Source organism: Elephantulus edwardii, unplaced genomic scaffold (genome assembly GCF_000299155.1).
Source record: "Elephantulus edwardii isolate Elephantulus edwardi_28Jun2011 unplaced genomic scaffold, EleEdw1.0 scaffold00098, whole genome shotgun sequence".
Lineage (NCBI taxonomy): Eukaryota > Metazoa > Chordata > Mammalia > Macroscelidea > Macroscelididae > Elephantulus > Elephantulus edwardii.
In genome coordinates, this window is record NW_006399848.1 from 4,177,032 (window position 1) to 4,187,745 (window position 10,714).

Consider the following 10,714-nt stretch of genomic DNA (forward strand, 5'->3'; position numbering starts at 1 on the left):
AAAGACTGTAACTACTGAGAAATAAAGTCTATGGCAAGTGTTCTCAAATGCTTAATTTTCTTCTTCTTTTATTTAACATTTAAGTAATAAACAATATATGTAGAATGGATTTTCACACTTTAAAAACTGTTTCATGGTCATCAGTTCATTTGTTCTCTACAGTGTATCATGCATAAACAGGGAAGATAAAATTTCATCTTACTGATATATTTTCAAAATTAAATCTCTGCCTTATTCTCAATAACACCTATCTCTGAAACTAGAAATGTGCACCTTTTAAAAAAATAACATAGTATAAGTTTAAGCAAGTGTGACAGTGCTTATGTTATTTTCTTTTTTAAATCTTCCCAATCTCCTTGAAAAAGCTAACAGAGATGTTAAGTGATTGCTAATGGAAGGTGTTACAATGAAGGTACATTAAAAATGAAAAGCCATACTCCTCCGGTGGTGAATAAAGATTTCCCAGAAGAGGTGACACTAGAGTTGTCTTTAAAAGTGTATAAGAATCTACTCAGTTGGCACAGAATAAAAGGCTTTCCAAAACATATTGCACTGGGCAAGTCTGTTCTCAGGGACCGCTTCAAATTACTTAGGAGCAATGATGACAGTTTGGAGACTAAGATATGCCTGACTGCCTGATTCAGGCCATGGTTTTTTCAGTCACTTGCTATGCAACTGAAAGCTGGAACAATGCACAAGGATGACAGAAGAATGGATGCCTTTGAGTTCTACTGTTGGAGAAGAGTACTGAGTATCCCATGAACTGTCAAAATAGCAAATATATATGTACTGGAAAACTGCAGCCAGATACTCCTTGGAGGCAAACATGGTGAAGCTTCATCTCTCATACTTCAGGCATGTTGCTGTGGGGGGGTGGGGGAGGAGCTATTCTTTGGAAAGGGACATCATGCTTGAAAAGGTGAAGAGTCAGTGAAGAAGAGGAAGACCCTAAATGAAATTAATTCATCCAGTGACTACATCAATGGGCTCAAGAGTGACAGAGCTGATGAGGATGACACAGGGTTCAGATCTGTTGTTTATAACGTCTCTGAGTCGCACTCGGCTTGATGGAACCTGTGACAGAAGCTGACAATAAGAATGTCTGTTGTAAAACAGGACTGACCTCGGGGTTGAAGAGAGTCTGAGAAAGAGAAGATAAATAATGTATTGAAACAGATGAGGAAGAGAACTGTTTAAAAGCGATATATGATTAGGTATTATTGTCATGACAGGAGTCCAGAATGAAGGCTGGAGAGTGGAGTGGACTTGAGGAGAGGGGTATAACAATGATAGAATTTTTCTTTTACTTTTCAAAGAGAAGAGTGAATTGGGTGGGGAGAGGAAAAAATGAAACAATGAATGAATGGAAATCCAAAGTCCCTGTAAATATTCATTAATATTAAAAAATTAAAAGAACACCTATGACAAAAGATGGACAATCTCCTGTGCAATTTACTGCTTCTGAAAAGCTGTTGGACTGTTAACTAGGGGTCAGATCCAACTTGATAGTACATAAAAACATAACAAAAGAATTGCATTATTGGAGAAGAGACTGCCAAAATGGCAAAAAAGTCTACCTTGGAGGAAATGCATCCAGGATGCTCTTCAGAGATAAGGATGATTAAAATTCATCTCACAAATTTTGAGGTTTTTGTCAGGAGAGGACAGTCCTTGGAAAAAGACATCACTCTGGGAAAGGTGGAGAGTCAGAGAAAGAGATGAAGAACCTCAACAAGATGGATTGACAGTGACTAACAATAAGATGGGCTCAAATGTAGCAGAGATGGTGAGGATAACGTAGTGTAAAGTAAAGCTCAGATCTGTTGTTCATAACATCACTATGAGTCATAGTCAATGACACCTAACAAATCAACACCTATGTTCAAGACACACTTGTAGGCACTTTGTATACTTAAATCTCTATCTTCAAAGAAGCCTATACTATGTGTACTATCCTTACTGCATGTCTCCATTTTACAGATAAAGCAAGTGAGGCAAAGATTCCATATTCTGACAATGACCACATACATTGTCAGTGACAATGGTAAGTATCAAACTTAAGAGCAAACTTCTTTTTTTTCCCACGATGGGTGCAGAACTTCCATATTCACTTTGAGGGGCACAGCATAGCCCCTAAAAGGTGACAAGGTCCATCCACTGCTGTGTGCACCACTATTTAAACAGCTGCTACAAGAAACTTTGACTCTTGAGTCTGGGTACTAAGAGAACAGTCGTCTTTAGTAGAAGGAATCAAGTGTGTAGATTCAAAGGGGCATGACATTTAACAGCAGGACTAAAAGTAGGAGCTAAAAGTTTTGCTAACTACATGATGTGGGGTGGAAAATCAGATTATGCCAAGAATTAGGAGAAATAGTCACGCAACCAGATAATTAAGCACTCTTCCTATTAAACAAAGAAGTTTATACATTTCAAGTTAAGAAGACACTTGCCAAGAAGGGCTTTAAACAATGGGGAGATATGTATCAATTTATACAATTAGAGATAACTTTGACACTATTAAGCTGAATCAACAGGCAAGGAATCTATACAGGAAGTAGAGAATTCAATTAAGATGATTCCTTATTGGTGCAAGAGACAAATTGTAGGTCAGAGTTAAGCCATTATTGATAAATACACGATGGAAGACAACAGATTAAAAAAAAATATTCAAGAAGAAGATGCCATAAGACTTGGAGAACAATTACATGTGAGAAGTGATGGGATAGGATTAAGAAAATCAGAATGGTTACAAACATGGAGAAAATGGGAAGAGAGAAGCCAATAATAGAGACTGGGAACACAGTAGGACAAAGTATTTTGTAAGGAAAAAAAATAAATAAATTAACATTTGACTAGTGAACCAGACAGAGTAATCGTCAGTTTCTGTAGACAACTCTTAATCTCAGAAGACAATACATATTTGGGAAACTTCATTAGACTGTTAGTATTTAAAACTATAAGAATAGATGGGATTCACTCAAGGTCAGGGTTTTCCTAACTTTAGTCATTCAATACAAGCTTCAGTTTTCTAACCATTTTAATGCACCACCTGTATTATTTTCTATGTAATAGATATCTTTGAACTGGCATATTGTTTTTTATTTGCAATTATTTTTAAATGAAACTTTAGATCATTGATTTTTTTATTATACTAGTTTATTTAAAATTTGAATACATTGTTTTTCACCCCAGATTCTTCTAATTTCACACACACACACACACACACACACACACACACACACCCTGCCACTCCTCAAATTGAACACCAGATCACTGATATTTTTAAAACAAGTATTATTTGGCATAGAACAAACAAGCAAAACTCATCGCAGAGTCAGAACCAAACCATAGTTGACCTCCCAGCAGGTTTTCTCACACCGGAGAAGAATGTTCATCTTTCACTGATGGAACTGATGGTTTGAACCATCTACCTTTGACAGCATTTCTTAATTACCAAGACACCAGAGCTCCATAATGTATAGTATTTGGTACAGTAAGAAGAAAATGGCTATATATATAAATTGTGTTGTAGTTATGTGCCATTGAGTCATTTACAATTCAGAGCGAACATTTATACAGCTGCTCTGAACCCTGCTCTATCATGAGCCAACTTTTTGTCTCTAACATATCTACCCCATTACCCTCATCACCGAGTCAATCCATCTCATCCAGGGTCTTCCTCCCTTGTGCTGTCCCTCCACCCTCCCAACCTTGATGTTCCTCTCCAAGGGACTGGTCACTCCTTGCAACATGCCCATAGTATGTCAAGTGGAGCATCAGAATCCTTGCTTCCAAGAAGCAGCCTGGTTTCACCCTCTCCAGAATGAACCTGTTTGTTCTCCTAGCCACCCATGGTATATTCAATACTTTTCTCCAGCACCACAGCTCAAAGGCATCAATTCTCCTTCTATCATCCTTAGTCATTTTCCAGCTCTCTTATGCATAGCAAGTAATTTCAAATATAGATGAATCGGGCATAACTTAGTCTCCAGACTAACATCATTGCTCTTCAGTACTCTGGAGAGGTGTCTAACTTTAAAATTTTCTATTTCAACTCAATTTTCCCACCTGTAATGCGTTAGCACCTGAGAGAAGGCTTTGTTTAAAAAAAATTGTTAGAATGACTATAAGGACAAATTTGTTATAATATTCTAATTCATCATAAAATGAATTTAAAATCATTTAAAAGAGAAAGGAATTGACTTTTCATTTTGATAGCATATTATTTAATGTCTTGCTTACGAATCACCTTAAGTCATTTTTTATGCTACCTTTAGATAGAGAATTGATGCTTTTGAGCTTTGGTGTTGGAGAAGAGTGCTGAGGGTGCCATGGATTGCTAAGAAAACAGATTCATCCCGGAGAGGGTTAAACCTGGCTGCTCCTCAGAGGCAAGGATTCTGAGGCTTCGTCTGACACACTTTGGTCATGTTGTAAGGAGCGACCGGCCCTTGGAGAAGAGCATCATGCTTGGGAGGATGGAGGGCAGGCGCAGGAGGGGAAGGCCCTCTGGGAGATTGATTTGGTGACCGGGGCGATTGGGATGAGTGTGTTGGAGACGATGAGATTGGCACAGGACAGAGCACAGTTTAGAGCTGTTGTACATAGGGTCGCTACGAATCGCTAGCGACTCGACGGCACATAACAACAACAACAAACAACCTTTAGATAATATGAGCCACAATTGGGAAACAAACTTCTTTGAGGAAAAGACAAAGGAAATGATCCAGGCATGAGTTCAGAAGTGAACAGTAGTAAGGAAAAGAAATGAAATCAGTGGACACTAAATCAATACTGTCAAACTGCAGAATTGTATCAAATGGAAGTGAAAACTTACCTCCAGAGATATTATTCAGAATAATCCTCAAGTGTTCAGACTAAACTCAAAGGAATAAGTGAACAATCTGCTTCTTCCTATGCTATAGGCAAAGAAAGGGAGTGATGCTAAAAGATGTACTTCTTGTTGTCTGTTGGGTAACTACTGAGAGCTTAGAATTAATATCAATCCTCCTCCAGGACTTCTACTTCTCTTCCTTATTTAGTACCTCAAATCCATTACCCCCTTTACTAAGCTTGATGCTCTAGTAAAGGGCAGTACTATGAATGAAAGATTTAGAATTCCTCACCTGTGACGTTTATTTGCAACCGACCACATTCCCCCAATTGGGTCAGAATGAGCTTCATGCCAAGAGCCACTCCCATTGATAAGGAGCCAGAAGCCAGACAATAAACATAAGACATGGTGGTGGAATGAAAAATTATGTGAGATACTTTAAAAAAAAAAGAAAAGAAAGAAAGAAATTAAAATGAGAGCTTACTTTGATGCCGCACTGTACCACTTACATTCAAATACAAAATGAGAGCCGGAGGTCATTATGCAAACTGTTATGAGTATGCAATTGCATCGAAAGTGTTGGCTTCTTTTACTCTTCTTAAAGATGACTGATCATCTTCCACTCCATTAGGTTCAAGCATCTGACTCATTTTAATATGAGGTCAAGATTATAAAGACAAACTTGCTATAATCTGATGACAAGTAATCTAACAAACTTGTAAATGTATGGCCAACAAGTAATACTACAAAAAAAATGTTTGTTTGGCAAATCTAAAGTGCATAATTTGCAATTGTTTTTCCTTTCCCCTCATTAATCTCTGTCAAAATGATACTTTTCTACTTTTTTTAATTTCCAAACCCATTACACCTTATGTGTCTCTTCCATCAAATATCTTAAAAATATAATTTCTTTTCAGATGTGCTTATGTCACTAGATTAGAAATAGGCTTGTAATGAATCAGAGAGAAGTGATGAGTTCTTAGAGTTTTCCCTCTTCATAGCCATTAGTATTTTTACATCCCCGCCCACTGAAAGCATTATCAAGTCAATGATTTAAAATAGATGATGAACAGATGTGAATAAAGCAACTAGAGTTCTGCAAAGCTTCATGTCTTCCAAATGTCCAAACTTCAATTTAAAACTTAAACACAAATTTCAGAAACTACTTCTTAAAGACTTGTTCATCCTGCATAATCAACACAGCACCAGAATTTTTATTCTGCCAAATAACAAATAAAAGACTAGACAGACTAGAAGGAACATTTGCATTGAAATGAAATGCAGTGTTTTATTCCAACAGAGAGGAAGATTTAGAAAAAAACCGCAAAACATATAATAACACTTTTTTAATCTAAAGAATATTAAGACCAGCAAGAACAAAGCTGATATATTACTAAGTAATAAAGGAAGGATTATAAAAGTATGAGAAACACTATTATTATGAAAGCTCCAAAACAAAGAGGAGGGAGGGAGACCAACTTTAATCAATGGCTTTCTTTGTTTATCTATTTGTGTATTCTCCAGTCTTTTCTTCACCACTTCTTTTATTCTGACTAAAATCAAGCCAAACTCACTGCCATGCAATGGATTCTGACGAATCACCACCCTCCAACCAGTTTCCAAGGCTATAAATCATAATAGTAGGAGACCTTCCTTAGTTTATGCCACAGAGTAGTTGGAGGATTTAAACCAATGTTTCCATTAAAAGTCAGCAAGTAACACACTCTGTTAGGACTTCTCTAACACACTAGCAAGACTTCTCAATCAACTAATAGCTGACCCTCCAAATGTTTTCCAAGGCTGTAAATTGAACGAGAGGAAATTGCCCATCTTTCTCCTGCAGAGCAGAGGGCAGATTAGAACTGCAGAGAGGCCAGTAATAGTGCATTTCCCTACAGCCTATGTCACCAGAACTCTGAAAGAAGGTCAGAAAACTATGGCCCATAGTTCAAATCCAGCTTGCCCCATTTTGAAAACACAGTCCCATTCATTTGTCTTTATCTTGTCAATAGAAAATTTCACAGTAAAACAGCAGAGTTGTGGGCTATAGCATATAGGCTACAAAACCCAAATTGTTGACTGGTCCTTTGTAAAGGAAATTTTAACAATCTCTGATCTAAAATACTATTCAAAAATTCTCTCATCCCATGTGAACTATTTCTCTCTCTTTTTTTAGAATCAATGATTTATTCATTATAAATACCTTTTATAAGAAACACAATGGTGGTTGTACACATGGACTTTACCTGATGGTCTATAAAGGAATCAGATTGATTACATATGTGGAAAGGATCATTGGAGAAACTCAGTATCAACTGTGAAAACTATGCCAGGTGCTGATTGTGGAACAGACCATCAACAACTCATAACACAAGTTCAAGCTTAAGAAAAAAAAAAAATTCAAAATGCACAAGATCCAAAATCTGACCCTTAGTCTATCCCATCTGAATTTAAAAACCATCTCAGGAACAAGTTTGAGGTCTTGAACACTAAGGAACAAAAACCAGATGAGCTGTAGGAGGATATCAAGAATATCATCCAGGAAGAATGCAAAAGGCCATTACAAAAGCAGAGGAAGGTGACTTCCATAGGCTGGCTCTAACTCAATGTATAGCATAATTTTAATTGCATCATTTATTGCCCGTAAGATCATAGCACAAATGATTTTATGTAGAACAGGCAGTTCTCCTTTCTTAATTAGTTGCTTTGCTCTTTCTTTTCCACATTGAGTACAGTATCTACAGTTATTCCTATGCCCTCCAGTGTCCAATTTGCCTCCATGTCCAGAGACCTTCTGGGAAAGGAAGTAGAAAGGGTGTATAATGATATGTGGTAACCAGTCTTCATCTTCCAGTCAAGTAAGACCTGTGACTAAGAAGACTTAAAAAATCATCCCCTCAGGAAAAGTCCATTTGGACACCAAAGAGCAACAGAAACTACTTCATCAGCAGTTTCAGATGGTTCTTCAGAAATATCAAGAACCTTCTTCTGTGGAGGCATTCAACAGGTGCTGTAACTCTGGTGACAGACTTAGGCAACTTCTGCCTCTTTGCTGCTTCTCTATTTGAAGTTTCAAAAGATGTCATGTCTGACTTGCATTTTTAAGTACCAAATCTTCACCCCTCCCAAATTTGTGACCATTGCTTAACTTCCAGGTTTCACCAGTCATTTGATAAAGGCGCTCTTCAAGTTTTTTCAATTTCATTTCCTGGTAAGGTTTTTAAACATCCTCTTAATATCTGCTGGCCTTTTCACCCTGCATCTCTTGTTGTTTTCTCACAAGTTTTTGCCTTTTCCCATTCTCCTCCTCTTCATCTTTTATACAGACGTGGGAACATTTAAATGAGTTAAGCCATGAGGTAGTCACAGAAATTATTAAAGAACAGCAAGTAGTAAGAAAATCTGGCCACAAAGCAATATGAGATCTCTAGTTCGTAGATGTGGAATTCCACACTGGAGCTCCAGACACAAGATGGGAATAGCAGACGGAGAAAAATGCCGAAGATGATGCCACGAGAAGCCATCTCTGCAGGGACTCTGCTTCCGGCGTGAAGTATTTCTTACATTAGTATGTTATTTCATAAATTTCCCCACCTATACAATACAGTGCATACTGTAACTGCACTATTAAGTTATGAGTTATTTAAAGTTCTGAGGGAAGGGCTAGTATGTACCTTGCCCCTAGACCACAAGCTCTTCAAAAGCAGAGAGTCTGTCAACTCCGTGTCACTTTCATGTAACCCAATAAGTGGCATGTGTCAAGTGTCCAGGTAACCAACTTATTTGCTGCATGGGTACAAGATTCTTTTCTTCGGCGAAAAAGAAAAGCCAACACATTATATCCAGCATCAAAATGATGATGCTAACACATTCTGCTAAATCATTTTTTAGGCTGCAACTGAGCAAAGTTCTTGAAATGAATAGCAGACATCAAATTTACTGCTGATTTGTTCTTGTTGTTGTTGTAATTGACTGTCTCAGTCATCAGGAAAAAAAAAATGAGGAGATATGTGTGCAGCAAGTTTTATTGGAGTGTCCTCAAGAAAAGCACGCGTGCTGGAGGAAGAACACTGGAGTAAGTATTAAACAGAAGGACAGGCTGTAGGGGAATACAGTTGTCACAGAGGCCCCCGTCAATCACACACAGAACTCTGGAGCTGGGATAATACTTAGCATTGTCCAGAACTGAGGCAAAGGGGTTAGGTATTTTTACCTCTTCCCGGACAAACTTCACCTTGGGGAGAAGGGAAGGATTTAAAAGAGCCAGATCTGCTGGAACAGTGTAGAAACCCAGCTAAAAGCCAGCAGTTGGACAAGTGAGTGCTTTGGCTTTGAAATCACATCTAGGTAGCACCCTACAGGACCCACTACAGAAGCCAAGAACCCAGACTTCAGAAACTCACTTGGAAATTCAAACCTCAGAGTGTATGGGAATAACATACAAACCGGAGACCCTGATATAAGCTAAACGCATGCAAAGGCACTGCCAGGGTCCAAGCCTGTGTAATCAAGTCTCCAGCCTCTGAGGCTGTCAATCTGTCACAATCTGTCACTTCAGTCATTTAAAATAAAATTACTGCAGATGGGGGGAAATTGTCCTCCCATTGAACTATGGGAAGTGACAATTGGTAGCACTCTTTAAGGCCAAATTATGAGATTTTTTTTCTAACTTGAACAGCCTCAAGCGGATTGGTTCACTTAGAATTAGGCAGCCTAGCAGGAATGATTAAAAAGCATCCATTCAGAAAGCATTCCCAGCCTCATCACCATCTGGTCAGATCTGATCATTATACAGTCAGAGAAACTCCTGCTGGAGACACCACAGGGAGAATTCTTCTGAGGCTGCCATCTACCATTTGTAACAGCTGTAGGGAGTAAGTGTGATGTATGACTGGCACACTGTGTGCCAGGTACCCTGGTATAGTAATCCACTCCAGGTGCTTTCATTTCATCAGGTCCAGAGAGGTAGGAAAATGCATTGTGATATTTAAAAGCACCTCAACAGTAAAAGGAGAAGATACCATCTAGAAAGAAAGACAGGATGGGAGATGGGTAATCCTTCTTGAATGTACAGTAGCATACTTGCCTCATTCCACACATTGGCCAGCCATGCCCTCTCTCTCCAGCTACGAGCATCAATTCCTTGCATGCACAATTTTCTAACCAATTTTTCAAATTAAGCATAATCTGAAAACTGAGTTCCTCTTGAGATCTGCTTGGAAAGAATGTCAGAAGCTTTAATACCTGCCATATATCAGTCGCTGTCATTGTTGCATTCCCACAGAACAGAGCTACAAATGAAGAGCATGAGGGAGGAGAAAGTACGCTTTGCAGGATTGCTTGCACCACTGCATTCACGTGGAGGTAAAGAAGACCTCCCAAGATGAGACTCTGGTTAAAGGGAAAAAATATCAACAGGGCTCATTAAGAAGCCAAGGGCGGGGAGCTCTGGTGGCCTAGTGGCAAGAAGCTGCAACTACAATCCCAGAGGTGCACGGTTCGACTCCACCAGATGCTCTGCCTGGGAAGGAGGGGCAATCTCCTCCTGTACCAGTCAGATCTGATTTGAAGGTACACGCACACAAAAATAATAAAATTAAAAAAAAAAAAGAAGCCAAGGGCAAGTTAGAAAAGCTTTCAGGATCCAGCATTCCATGCTGATGGTAAGCAGACATCAACTACACTCATGAGACTGGACATTAAGAGAGCAGAGTTTTCAGTTTAAAACAACAATGTGAAGAAGAAGAAGAAACAGGCTTCTTGGGCTTTTCCAGACTTCAGATACTTTATCAAAGAAGTGATATGTAAAATAGGTCCATTTGACCCTCCTTAGACATTGATTTAATCTGTGGATGTACTGGAATCCTGATGATGCTGTGT

At 38.5% G+C, this 10,714-nt stretch overlaps 1 pseudogene; it reads right to left on the reverse strand.

Annotated features, from left to right (window-relative positions):
* Positions 1-7,531: 7,531 nt before the first annotated feature.
* Positions 7,532-8,358, reverse strand: LOC102874604 (annotated as a pseudogene).
* Between the last annotated feature and the right edge of the window lie 2,356 nt (positions 8,359-10,714).